The following is a 13,586-nucleotide window of genomic DNA, read 5'->3' as shown; positions in this document are numbered from 1 at the left end:
CACTTCCACTTAAAATTACTTCTTGAGGAAATCAATGATTTGTTGAAGTCTATCACAGGTGGAACTTCAACCGCCTGGCCTCGTCTTCCTCGCATTACAGGGGTGGCAGCAGCAGAGGTAGTGGCAGGGGTGGCAGCAGCAGAGGTAGTGGCAGGGGTGGCAGCAGCAGAGGTAGTGGCAGGGGTGGCAGCAGCAGAGGTAGTGGCAGGGCTGGCAGCAGCAGAGGTAGTGGCAGGGCTGGCAGCAGCAGAGGTAGTGGCAGGGCTGGCAGCAGCAGAGATAGTGGCAGGGCTGGCAGCAGCAGAGGTAGTCGCAGGGCTGGCAGCAGCAGAGGTAGTGGCAGGGCTGGCAGCAGCAGAGGTAGTGGCAGGGGTGGCAGCAGCAGAGGTAGTGGCAGGGCTGGCAGCAGCAGAGGTAGTGGCAGGGCTGGCAGCAGCAGCAGAGGTAGTGGCAGGGGTAGGCATTTTGACAGGTGTGGATGTGTACATCTTCCTCCTTTTTTTCTTTGGGGGAGGGTCTTCACATTCTTCACTGTCATCATTTTCAGGTTCTAACGTAGGAAAGTACTCTGTCATTGTCACTGTCATAGAGTAGGTCTATTTCTAAATCATCATCAGGTTCGCTTTCTAAATCACCAATTGATTCCACATCATCTTCAATGTCACTACCCATAAGTGATGATGCACCAGTTTGGTTCATAAAGTCAACCAGCTCTTCATTATTTAGTGTTTTGCCTCAGCCAGCCATGGTAAGGTTATATCTGAAATATATCACACTCAAACTGAAAAGAAACACACGAATCACATATTTCAATATCACATTATATATGGTAAACCACATCGTAGGGAAATTTCCACCCAGGTAAAAAGTCCGACGGTCACCACATTGCAGGGTGGAAAACTCCCTAAATCACAAACTTTCCCCCTCTCTGGACAATTCCAGGCAGAGAGCGGGACAGCGCACCCACCCATCATGGTGTCTTGGTAGGAACTGATTGTATGGGGAAGGAGCGCAGGCTCCTTTGTCTCCTAGTAGGTGAGTCATGTGTCACCCACATGCGCATGGGAGAAAATCTCCCTGTGATGTGGTTCTAGGGTTAAAAGACAAAAACATTGATTTTTCAGGGGAGGGGGATTTAAACTGGGAGGCTGGAAAGCGACGTGCCCCTCCCTCGAACTTTGAAAAGGCACTAAGAGGTGTAGAGAATAATAGCTTGCCTCAGAGTGGTGGGAAGAGTTGCCAGATATCTCCATAACCCCTCAATACGGGCCACATCGCAGGTCTGGCAGCATTAGCTGCCAGACCTGCGATGTTGCGTCATAATACTCGCATTATAAGAAATAAAGTCACCGCTCAATTGCTCGTTCTCTTTCACCCGTGAATTTTGATAACCATAGAAAATATGATGAAGCCAGTTTACAGAGTATGGAGGTCATGTAGGTATGACTACAACAAATAGAATCAAGATGAATTTGGCATCATCGCGTACCCACTTGCTCCTCATGCCGCCTACATAGGCGTCACCGTATGGAAGTGGATAAACACAATATCGTAAACAAAATAGAACTGGCTATCGAAATTTTGACTTTATTTCAATATATAGAATGTTTTCTAGTGCAATGGGGTTGCCAGAGGTTGCCAATAACTTATCTGTTTTATTCTGTATAAAAAGAAAAAGAAAAAAAAAAAGAAACTGAATTGAGCTGTAATATTTGCTTGAAGTGTTACCACCATCATAGAGATTATTTTGAAATGTTTACCTAAAATTCGTTCATGTGCTAGAGTTTTTTGAGTGATCTCTTTTTCCCCCTTACATGGGGGTTAGCCAAAAAGAAAAAGGCATAAAAATCACTCCCACCCATTTCATTTCCCATATATTTCACTCCCCTCCACCCTCCTCCCTCCCTCCCATCTTGGCACCTCCTGGATGACGGGTCATCCCTGCACCCTGTCCACTGCCCTGGGTCAGAAGCAGTGTCGCAAGACACAGCACATCCACAGCAAGGCTGCTTCATAAATTCGGCGACCCCCCCTCTCCATCCCCTCATGCAGTAAAGAAGAAGACAGGGAGAAATCCCTTTGGGCTGCGTCAAATTTTTTCTCATGCATACTTCCTCACCCACCATCACCCACCCACTCCCCCTCATGCATCACAGCCTCATCTATACCCAGCCCTTCTCCATTCACCCCTATCTTCTGTCCTCTCCCCTCCTTCCTCTACAGACATTCCCCTCTTTTGTAATGCCCCTTTCACCCCATCCATCCATCTCATCCTAGGACGCCCCCTCATATTGACTCCTTCCACCTCCGCCCTCCACACTTCTTTTACTAATCTTTCTTCACTCATTCTTTCCATGTGTACAAACCATCCTAATACTCTTTCATCAACCCTATCTCCCAGCTCCCTTTCCACCCCTGTTCTCCTCTTCACCTCCTCATTTCTCACTCTAGCCTAGTAACCCCTATCATACTTCTCAGACATTTCATCTCAAACACATTCAAACTCCTCTCTTCCTCTCTCATGTTCCATGTTTTTGGCCCGTACATTGCTGTTGGCACAATCACTCCTTCATATAACCTCCTCTTAGCATCCATTCCCAGATGTCTATTTCTCATTACACTTTTTAATCCACCAAGGCATTTACTTGCTTCTCTCAATCTACATTCTACCTCCACCCCCACTCCTCCCTTTCCTGTCACATTCGCACCCAAGTATCTGAAACCATCCACTTCCTCCAGTTTCTCACTCTTAATGCTCACTTCCAACCTACTGTCACTCTCTCCCCTTGTACAGCTCATCACCTTACTTTTGCCCACATTTATCTTCAGCTTCCTTCTTTCACACACCTTCTCAAACAAAGGATTACAAAGGCGGAGCATGCCGACAGGAGACCTTTTGATCTATATCTAGGTCGGATGCGAAAAAAAAATCATATTAATAATGAAATAATAAATAAAAACTATGATAATGTAAATAACAAATAAAATACATAAATAAATGCATAGGTATAGTTAAATAATAAACAAACAGGTAAATAGTAAATAATAATAAATTGACATATAACTAATAATAAATAAAAATCAGACAGACAAATGATAACAAAACAAAAACAAATAATATAAGATAAATTATAATCATTACAGCATCTTACTTAGGTATTTATCTAAATGATTCTTAAAGCTTTGAACTGAACTACATTGCACTACCTGTGCAGGAAGTTTATTCCATTCATTAACTACACGGTTGGCAAAGTTGTTTCTACCTACTTCCAAATTGAATCTATTTCCGGACAGTTTGAGACCATTGTTTCTTGTCTGATTCTCATTCAATGTAAAAATTTGGTCACTTTTGATGTTGTCAATTCCCTTAAGAATCTTAAAGACCTGTATCAAGTCACCTCTGAGTCTACGCTTTTTTAGGGAAAACAGATTCATATGTTTTAGTCGATTTTCCTCAATCCCTACTCTGATCCTGCTACAAGTGCAGTGTCATCAGCAAACAACAGCTGGCTCACCTCCCACTTTTCTCCATTTTCTTTAATCATCTCCAACCCCTGACCCACTACCCTTGCATTCACCTCTTGCACCACCCCATCCATGTAAAGATTGAACAGCCAGGGCGACATAACACACCCCTGACGAAGTCCCACCTTTACCTCAAACCATTCACTCTCTCCATTTCTAAAGGCCCCTACACACTGTCAGTCATGATTGCACAATATTCATAATTGTGCCAGCATATCCTGTGTGAGTGGGTGTGATTGAGTGTTTGCACAGTGTTACGGGCTGCTGGTATGTGAAGAGACGTTACGTATAACGTCTAAGTGCTTAAGAACCAGCGCACTTCTAGAAGCCACTGTAGGACTGAACTATCTGGTCAGGGCCTAGATAATTCGTAAGACTAGAAGTAAAGGTAACAAAGAAGATTCCAGGAAAGGAATATTAAACTAGCGATAAAACTAGTAAACGAAATTATTAATGGAAAATATTTACAGGCAATCAACACAAAAGAGAATGGGCAGTAGGGTCAATGGGACCGTTACATGATTATGGAAATTATCGTTCAAATAAGAAACACAAGATAAGTATGCAATATGGTACTATCTAAGTACAAAGAGATCAGGAACATGCATCAGAATAAGTAATAAGTACAAATATAAGTAAAGTAATGCAATGTATATCAGACACGTAATGTAGGCAAAAAAGGGTGATCACTTCACACCAATCGTCTCATGAGTCCAAACTTGTATTCTTATCAAGAGATCAATAGAGCGAAAAATGACAAGGAATGAGCGGTTTCAACCGCTTATATACCATTGGACCGGAAGCCGGATACTTCCGGTTAAGGGTGCGGGTGAGGAGGAGGGTAAGTTAACACGTCAACATGGGTAGTTTTAGGACCCTCGACTCGCTTGAACAATCTATTTATTTAGTAACTGTCAAATCTGTGCGCTCCGAACTATTCAGGATTTCGCTTGTCTGTTTGTTCTACAAGAGTGCGCACCTCTCCGCACGTAGGCGAGATTACATATAATGGACGGGCGTTACTGCTTAACATTGTTACAATACATACATAGACAAGAAATATGAACATAGTTATGTAATACAAAGGAACACAATTCTATAACATAATTACACATATGACGTAATATCTAATATTACGTTACACCTCCACCGTTTGGGAAAGCTTTTCACTTTCTGTTGAAAAGCTATGTTCTAGAAAGGACGTCGGCTAAAACATTAAAGACGCCTTTTATATGATGAATAGTTAGATTAAAGGGTTGGAGAAATAAACTCCAACGTGTAAGTCTCGGATTCTTGTTTTTCATAGTCTGTAGGAACTTCAAGGGGTTGTGATCCGAATATACTTGAATGGTAGTTGAGGAACCCAGGTAGACTTCGAAGTGGATAAGGGCCTGGACCAAAGCGAGCGTCTCCTTCTCAATTGTTGAGTAGTTCTTCTGCGCAGGGGACAGCTTCTTGCTGTAGTAGGCGATAGCGTGAAGAACTTCATTGTGTTCTTGCAAGAGGGCGGCACCGATACCGGTGTCGCTGGCGTCGACTTGCAGAAGAAAGGGTCGTTGGAAATCGGGTGCCCTTAGAACTGGTGCGTTAGTGAGAAGGGACTTCAGGTTTTTGAAGGCCGTCTCACAGGTAGGTGTCCACACGAAGTTGTGGTCTTTTCTCAACAGGTCAGTCAATGGTTCTGCTACATCTGAAAAATTTGGACAAAAACGGCGATAATAGCCACTCATTCCAAGGAATCGACGTACCTCTCTACGATTAGTGGGTGTTGGTACATCATTGATGGCTTTTATCTTGGCGTCTATTGGAAACACTTGGGAATTTCCAACTTTAAATCCCAAATAGGGGACCTGTGTATGTCCGAAATCACATTTGGACAAATTGATGGTAAGGTTTGCTTGGTCTGCTCTATAAAAGAAATTATTTAGGTGTTCAATGTGTTCTGTCCAAGACTGACTAAATATTATCACATCATCTAGATAAGTTTTTACTCCTGGCAATCCTGCAACAAGATTACTTATCATTCTTTGGTAAGTGGCAGGGGCATTTTTAAGCCCAAATGGCATTGCTCTGAATTGGAACAATCCCTCTTCCGTAATGAAAGCGGTAACTTCTCTTGAGCGAGGGTGTACAGGGATTTGATAGTATCCCCTTAACATATCCAACTTGGATACATACTTGGCAGTTCCTAGACTGTCTATGATATCATCTATCCTAGGGATAGGAAAAGCATCGGCCTTAGTATGGGCATTGATTTTCCTGTAGTCAATGCACAGGCGATAAGAATTGTCAGATTTAGGGACAAGAATGCAAGGAGATGCCCAAGGACTACTGGAGGGTTCAATTATTCCCTGTTGAAGCAGAGTGTTTATTTCTGCTTTTATGAACTCCTTCTTTTTTGGATTGACTCTATAAGGGGCTTGTTTGATAGCCCTTGGCGAGTCTAGAATTATTTCGTGTTCTATCCAAGAAGTGAATCTTGGGGAATCTAGAAATAATTTTGGAAAACTTCTTAAGAGGAAAAGAATGTCTTTACCTTGTTTCTCAGATAAGTGTCCTACTTTTATCTGAAGATTTTGTAGTATCTGAGAGTTTTCCAAGGGAATCTCAGGAGGATTAGGCAGGTTATCAGGAGGCTCTTCGGATTCTATTGTGGTAGAGCTGCAAGCTGGAATTGGATCTCGGGAATGATAAGGTTTTAAGGTATTTATGTGACAGAGACGGGAACTCTTTCTTCTGTCTGGAGTTTTGATTATGTAGTTGAGATCACTGGCTCTGGACAAGACTTCATAGGGTCCTTTGTATTTAGCCTGCAATGGATCTCCTGGTATGGGAAGATAAAGTAACACTTGATCTCCTGGAGAGAAAGTTCTAAGTTTAGAATTTTTATCATACCGACCTTTCATTACTCGTTGAGCATTCGTCAAGTTCTCTCTTGCCAACTTCCAAGCTTCTAACAACTTCTCGGTGACCTGGGACACGTATTTCAAAGAAGGAACTGGTGGTGGTTCTTTCATCCATTGTTCATGAAGTATCTTTAGGGGACCACGGACTTCATGACCGAAGACTAATTCTGACGGGCTGAATCCAAGGCTTTCTTGAATTGTTGTTCGGGTGGCGAACAACAAAAAGGGGAGTCCGTCTTCCCAATTTCGAGTGTTCTCAGCACAGAAGATTCTTAACATTGTCTTGAGCGTTTGGTGAAAGCGCTCTAGAGCACCTTGTGATTGAGGATGATAGGCGGAGGAAGTTACATGATTTATACCTAGTGTTACAAGAGTTTCTCTAAACTTGTTGGAAAGAAAATTACTTCCTTGATCACTTTGAATGTTCTTAGGAAATCCTACCATAGTGAAATATTTCAACATTTCTCTGATTATGTTTTGAGCTTTAATATTTTTCAAAGGAATTGCTTCTGGAAAACGAGTGCTCATACACATGATTGTGAGAATGTACTGATTTCCTTTACTTGAAGGAGGTAAAGGTCCTACACAATCAATAAGAACTTTTTTAAATGGCTCTTCCATTACAGGAATGGGATGGAGTGGAGCTTCTACAATTTTCTGGTTGGGCTTACCTACAAGTTGACATGTATGACATGTTTTACAATATTGGGCAACATCTTTGACAACCGTGGGCCAATGGAAATGTTGGGTTATGTTGAACAAGGTCTTTCTTACCCCTAAGTGACCTGCTAAGGGAGTATCATGAGCCAATCTTAGAACATTATTCCTGAAACTAAGAGGGAGGACTATTTGATTCCTTACTTGCCATGGCTGGTCAGCGGTTGCGGTGGATGCTCTCCATTTTCGCATTAGGACTCCGTTTTCTATATAGAAACCTCGTGACATATTTTCAACTTCTGGAGATGAAACAATCTCGTACAAATTTTTAAGAGAATGATCTGACTTCTGTTCTTTGATTAATTCTGCTCTAGATAGAGAAACTGGTGAAGAAGAAGATGGGTCAGTTTGGGAGAATAGGGATTCTAAATTATAGGTCTCCTCTTCAGATTTCTTGTACTGAGATCTGGTTACAGCACAAGCGGGAAACAACTGTAAGTTATCTGAAGGTTCTACTGAGGTCTTAGGGTTATTTGTTATTAAGGGAGAAATGACTTTGCTTCCAGCGATGTCATTGGCCAACAATAAGGATATTCCTACTATGGGAAGAGAGTCTACTACTGCTACTTTAACCATTCCGGTTGTTAAATCAGACCGCAAGAAAACATTATGTAATGGACATTTTATAATTCCTCCAACTCCTTCTATCAATATATCATAACCTGTATATGACTCACCCAGATTCTGCAAGACAGAATTTAAAATCAGACTTTGCTTTGCTCCTGTGTCTCGGAGTATGGAAATAGGATATTGTTGTGAACTACTACTATGAGATATAGTTCCTGAAGATACAAATGGTTTGAAACAAGGATCATGATCTGATGAGGGGGGTTCTACATTACTTGACAATACCGGCTTCTTTGGTAGTGTATCCTGAATAGAGGATTTTGAATCATCTGATTTTATATTACTTACAAGAGTTGGTGTCTTATTGGAGAATGAGGGTGTCAGTCTCTTTCTGCAATTAGAAATGTGATGGCCAACCTGTTTACAATATGAACAAGTTACAGGGGGATTAGTCTTAAACCTTTCCATTCTTTGCCAAGGTTGGTTTGGAGGATATTGATTGAAATCAGACCTGTAACTGAAATGTGATGGGCTAGACTGATTTTCAAAGCGTTTCTTTGGGGACCAAGGATCAGAGTATTTTGTTGAATCTGGAATATATGACTTTGACTTTTGGGATTCCATTTGTCTTGACTTAGGTTTATGATTTAGTGTGAACTCATCAGCCAATACAGCAGCTTTAGTTAAAGTTTCGGGAACATGATCATCTATAAAAATCCTAAGATCTGTCTCTAAGGTATTCTTAAACTGCTCCAACAAAATCAACTGTTTAAGTCTATCTAATGTGTCTGTTTCACTAGCCAAACACCACCTATTGAATAACCTCTCTTGTTGAGCCGCATATTCTACGTATGTTAACTGAGGTGTCTTCCTATAATTACGGAATTTCTGTCTATAGGCCTCTGGTATTAGTTCATAAGCTTTTAAAATACAAGCTTTCATATTATCATACTCGCTTTCTGCTTCTGAAAGAGAAGTATAAATTTGCTGAGCCTTACCCTTAAATTGTGTTTGAATGATTAATGGCCAATTTTCTTTAGGGATTTGTAACTGTTGCGCCAATTTTTCCCACTGAAGAAAGAAAATTTCTGGCTCTCCCTCTGAAAATATGGGTAAAAGTTTTACATACTTGGAAATATCTATACGACCTTCCTGAACTACGGGTTGTCTATCAACAATCCTAGCTTCTACTTCTGCCTTCTTTAATTCTAACTCTGCCAATTTGACTTTAGTTTCGTCTTCTCTAGCTTTAAATTCTGCCTCAATTTGCATTTGTTTCAGTTTAGTTTCCTCCTCTTTAGCTACTTGTTTCGCTTTAGCTTCCTCTTCTCTAGCTCTAAATTCCGCCTCAATTTGCATTTGTTTCAGTTTAGTTTCCTCCTCTTTAGCTACTTGTTTCACCTTAGCTTCCTCTTCTCTAGCTCTAAATTCTGCCTCAATTTGCATTTGTTTCAGTTTAGTTTCCTCCTCTTTAGCTTTAAGTTCTGCCTCAATTTTCATTTGTTTCAGTTTAGCTTCCTCCTCAATTTCTACTCTCCTGACCTTTAATTCAATCTCCTTAATCTTAAGTTCGGTTAGTCGTGCCTCTATTTCTAACCTATTTGAAGGAATTTGTATAGCTGTAATCTCTTCTGGAGATAAGATCTCATCTTCGATCAGATTTTCAACGAGTTCCTGAAGTATTTTTTTCTTTCGCAAACTTGTATCAATGTCTACTCCAAAGTGCTTGCCTATTTCTATCAAAGTGTCTTTAGTTTGTTTCTTTAAGAAACTTACCTTGGGATTTTGAACGAATTCTTGAACTATATCATCCATCTCTATAAGAATGTGTTAAATACCTGATCCAATATCCTTGGCAAGGGTCGCCACTTTGTTACGGGCTGCTGGTATGTGAAGAGACGTTACGTATAACGTCTAAGTGCTTAAGAACCAGCGCACTTCTAGAAGCCACTGTAGGACTGAACTATCTGGTCAGGGCCTAGATAATTCGTAAGACTAGAAGTAAAGGTAACAAAGAAGATTCCAGGAAAGGAATATTAAACTAGCGATAAAACTAGTAAACGAAATTATTAATGGAAAATATTTACAGGCAATCAACACAAAAGAGAATGGGCAGTAGGGTCAATGGGACCGTTACATGATTATGGAAATTATCGTTCAAATAAGAAACACAAGATAAGTATGCAATATGGTACTATCTAAGTACAAAGAGATCAGGAACATGCATCAGAATAAGTAATAAGTACAAATATAAGTAAAGTAATGCAATGTATATCAGACACGTAATGTAGGCAAAAAAGGGTGATCACTTCACACCAATCGTCTCATGAGTCCAAACTTGTATTCTTATCAAGAGATCAATAGAGCGAAAAATGACAAGGAATGAGCGGTTTCAACCGCTTATATACCATTGGACCGGAAGCCGGATACTTCCGGTTAAGGGTGCGGGAGAGGAGGAGGGTAAGTTAACACGTCAACATGAGTAGTTTTAGGACCCTCGACTCGCTTGAACAATCTATTTATTTAGTAACTGTCAAATCTGTGCGCTCCGAACTATTCAGGATTTCGCTTGTCTGTTTGTTCTACAAGAGTGCGCACCTCTCCGCACGTAGGCGAGATTACATATAATGGACGGGCGTTACTGCTTAACATTGTTACAATACATACATAGACAAGAAATATGAACATAGTTATGTAATACAAAGGAACACAATTCTATAACATAATTACACATATGACGTAATATCTAATATTACGTTACAACAGATGATTGAGGAATTATCAACATGGTTTGATTTTGTAAGTTCAAGCATAGTAGTTACACCATCATGAGTGATAGTGGCGATGATTGCGCCAACAGCTCAGTCTTTCCTTTGTAACCATGGGGAGCACACAGGACACTCAGGAATTTTGGAGGGAGTTTATCCAACTCCAGAAACTCCAATCTTACTGGTAGTGTGTGGCCCAAACACTGCTTGCACAATCTTGATGACTGCAATCATGACTGACAGTGTATAGGAGCCTTAATCCTAATGCAAGCTCTACTACTCAAATAAAAACTCTTGACTGCTCTTAACAGCTTTTCTCCTATCCCATATATCTGCAGTACCTCCCACAGTGCCTTCCTGTCTACCCTGTCGTAAGCCTTTTCCAAATCCATAAAAGCCAAAAAAAACATCCTTACCTTTTCCTATACGAGGGTCATTCAAAAAGTTCTGAGCCCCCCTTCACAAAATTTTAACCCCTTCCATACGGTGCCGCATACGTAGGCGTCATGAGAGCCCAACAGCATATACGGTGCTGCACACGTAGGCGTCATGATATAATTTTGTTTCCGCTCTTGTTGCGTTATCTTGTATGTTGTACTGGTAGTAAGTAAAGATTCCGTATGCTGTACTTGGGATTCTGTTGCTCCTCCCACCATCCTTGTTCCCATAAATCACGATAATGAGCTACAATATGCCCCGCCTTCTATCTACATTGAGTAAGTCTCATTAGGTAAAGCTCTCTCTCTCTTTCGCTCCTTCCTCTCTCTCTTTCGCTCCTCCCTCTCTCTCTTTCGCTCCTCCCTCTCTCTCTTTCGCTCCTCCCTCTCTCTCTTTCGCTCCTCCCTCTCTCTCTTTCGCTCCTCCCTCTCTCTCTTTCGCTCCTCCCTCTCTCTCTCCTTCGCTCCTCCCTCTCTCTCTCCTTCGCTCCTCCCTCTCTCTCTCCTTCGCTCCTCCCTCTCTCTCTCCTTCGCTCCTCTCTCTCTCTCTCTCTCTCTCTCTCTCTCTCTCTCTCTCTCTCTCTCTCTCTCTCTCTCTCTCTCTCTCTCTCTCTCTCTCTCTCTCTCTCTCTCTCTCTCTCTCTCTCTCTCTCTCTCTCTCTCTCTCTCTCAGAGCTGGACGCTCGGGTGGTAGGGCAGCTGGAAGGGTGGAGGTGACAAAGATAATGCGCTTGCTTTCCCCCGCTGAACTCCTTCTCTCCCTCACTCACTCACTCCCTCACTCACTCCCTGGGCAACCAGCAGCAGTGAGGTATAGGCTGCAGGTGCATCCTCCCTCCCTCCCTCCCTCCCTCCCTCCCTGGGCAACCAGCAGCAGTGAGGTATAGGCGGTCATACGACTGGTAACTTATCTGACCTCTTCTGCTCTCTCCCTCCCCCCCTCTCTCTCTCCCTCCCCCCCTCTCTCTCTCCCTCCCCCCCTCTCTCTCTCCCTCCCCCCTCTCTCTCTCCCTCCCCCCCTCTCTCTCTCCCTCTTACACACGCACACACACACAGACATTCTGTGATGCATAATCAGGAGAGGGAGGGAGAGAGAGAGGGAGGGAGGGGAGATGTGTGTGGTCAGAGTAGGAATAGCAAATGTTCCAGTGAAGGGAAAGAAGGAGGTTAGACTTTGCCTGGATTACTCCATCACCCCCTGGGAGTTCGCGTAAGACATCGTCATCGACGAGAGGATTTCTATACGACTGGTAACTTGTTTGATCTCTTTCTCTCTCTCCCTCCCCCCCCTTTCTCTCTCTTACACACACAAACACACGCGCACGCACGCACACCTTCTATGATGCATTATCAGGAGACGGAGAGGAAGAAAGGGGGGGGGGAAAGGGAGGAAGAGAGAGAGAAAGAGATAGGGAGGGAGGAGGGATGTGTGTTGTCAGGGTAGGAATAGCAAATGATTTCAGTGAAGGGAAAGAAGGAGGTTAGCCTTTGCCTGGATTACTCCATCACCCCTGGGGGTTAGCGTAAGACATCGTCAACGACCAGAGGGTTTATTTTTACCAGGGATGGGCTCTTCCTCTGTCTATGATGCCTTACAACCCATTGTCTCTCATCACTCTCAGTACCTCTTCCTTTTAGGCTTGCTGCTGCCAGCCTTGCTGCTGCCAGCCTTGCTGCTGCTGCCAGGCTTGTTGTGCCAGATGTTGAAGTGTTCCATGGAACACAAGCCTGGTTGGTCTTCACACCCAGGGCAGAAGTAGAGTGTTTCCCTATGTTTAGGGTAACAGATTCTGCATCTTTTCTTTGTTCTTGTCTCCCGCTTCACAAACCGGTGGGTTTCTTCATATGAACGGCGGCCCCCTGTCCTGAGTTCTTTTCTTCTCTGTGAAGAACGTTGCCAGAGCAGCTGCCCCCAAATTGTGTTCAAGCAAGATTTCTTTAGTCAGTGAAGTGATAAACTCCAGGAGAGGAGTCTTTTCATCAGTGAAATATTTGAAAGTAATATGGGCATTCAGCACCATCCTGAAGAGCATGTATATTCCTATTTTCTTGAACCATGCCATACTTTTTCTATGTGGAGTGTATGGTTCAAGTAATTGATCTGCTAGATCTACACTGCCCATCTTTTCATTATATTTCTCAATATGAAGTGGCTTATTTTAGAATACGGTTTTATTTCCAAAATAAGTTTTGTTTTTTTTCTACCATACCAGCATGGTATTTGGTAGTCAGAACTACAATGTCTTTTTTTGTCCGCCCACTTCACTATGAGTACATTGCCATTTCTCGCAAATGCTGTTTGGTAATTTTCCAGTGTCATGTCCTGCACTTCCTTTGGAGGCCCTCTTCCATACCTCACAACGCCAGTAATCATTGTCGTTCTCCGCTCCAGGTACCTAGCCAATCTCAGGCTAGTGTACCAATTGTCAGTTATGACATGCCTCCCTTCATCTAGCAGATCTTTCATCAGAGAGACAACAATTCTCTCTGATACAGACAAGTGGGAGGCAGACTCGTCTTGTACCTGGTAGGTATCTTTACCGTAGTACAGATCTATATTTCACGAATAGCCATTCCAATTCTTGTCTGATGGGCATAGCACGTAAAGTTTCACTCCAAATCTTGCTCTCTTACTTTTTATGTACTGCCTGAAGTGAAGCCGCCCT

At 42.5% G+C, this 13,586-nt stretch overlaps 1 long non-coding RNA gene across 1 annotated transcript in view; it reads left to right on the top strand.

Annotated features, from left to right (window-relative positions):
- Positions 1-13,586, top strand: part of LOC143023630 (uncharacterized) — a 62,221-nt gene that overhangs the window by 22,376 nt on the left and 26,259 nt on the right. The window lies entirely within an intron of this gene.

The sequence above is a fragment of the Oratosquilla oratoria genome, unplaced genomic scaffold (assembly GCF_046742065.1).
Source record: "Oratosquilla oratoria isolate Oo_2021 unplaced genomic scaffold, ASM4674206v1 SCAFFOLD52, whole genome shotgun sequence".
Classification (NCBI taxonomy): Eukaryota; Metazoa; Arthropoda; class Malacostraca; order Stomatopoda; family Squillidae; genus Oratosquilla; species Oratosquilla oratoria.
The sequence above is the reverse complement of the archived record's forward strand: the minus strand, read 5'-3'. Positions and strand labels throughout refer to the sequence as shown.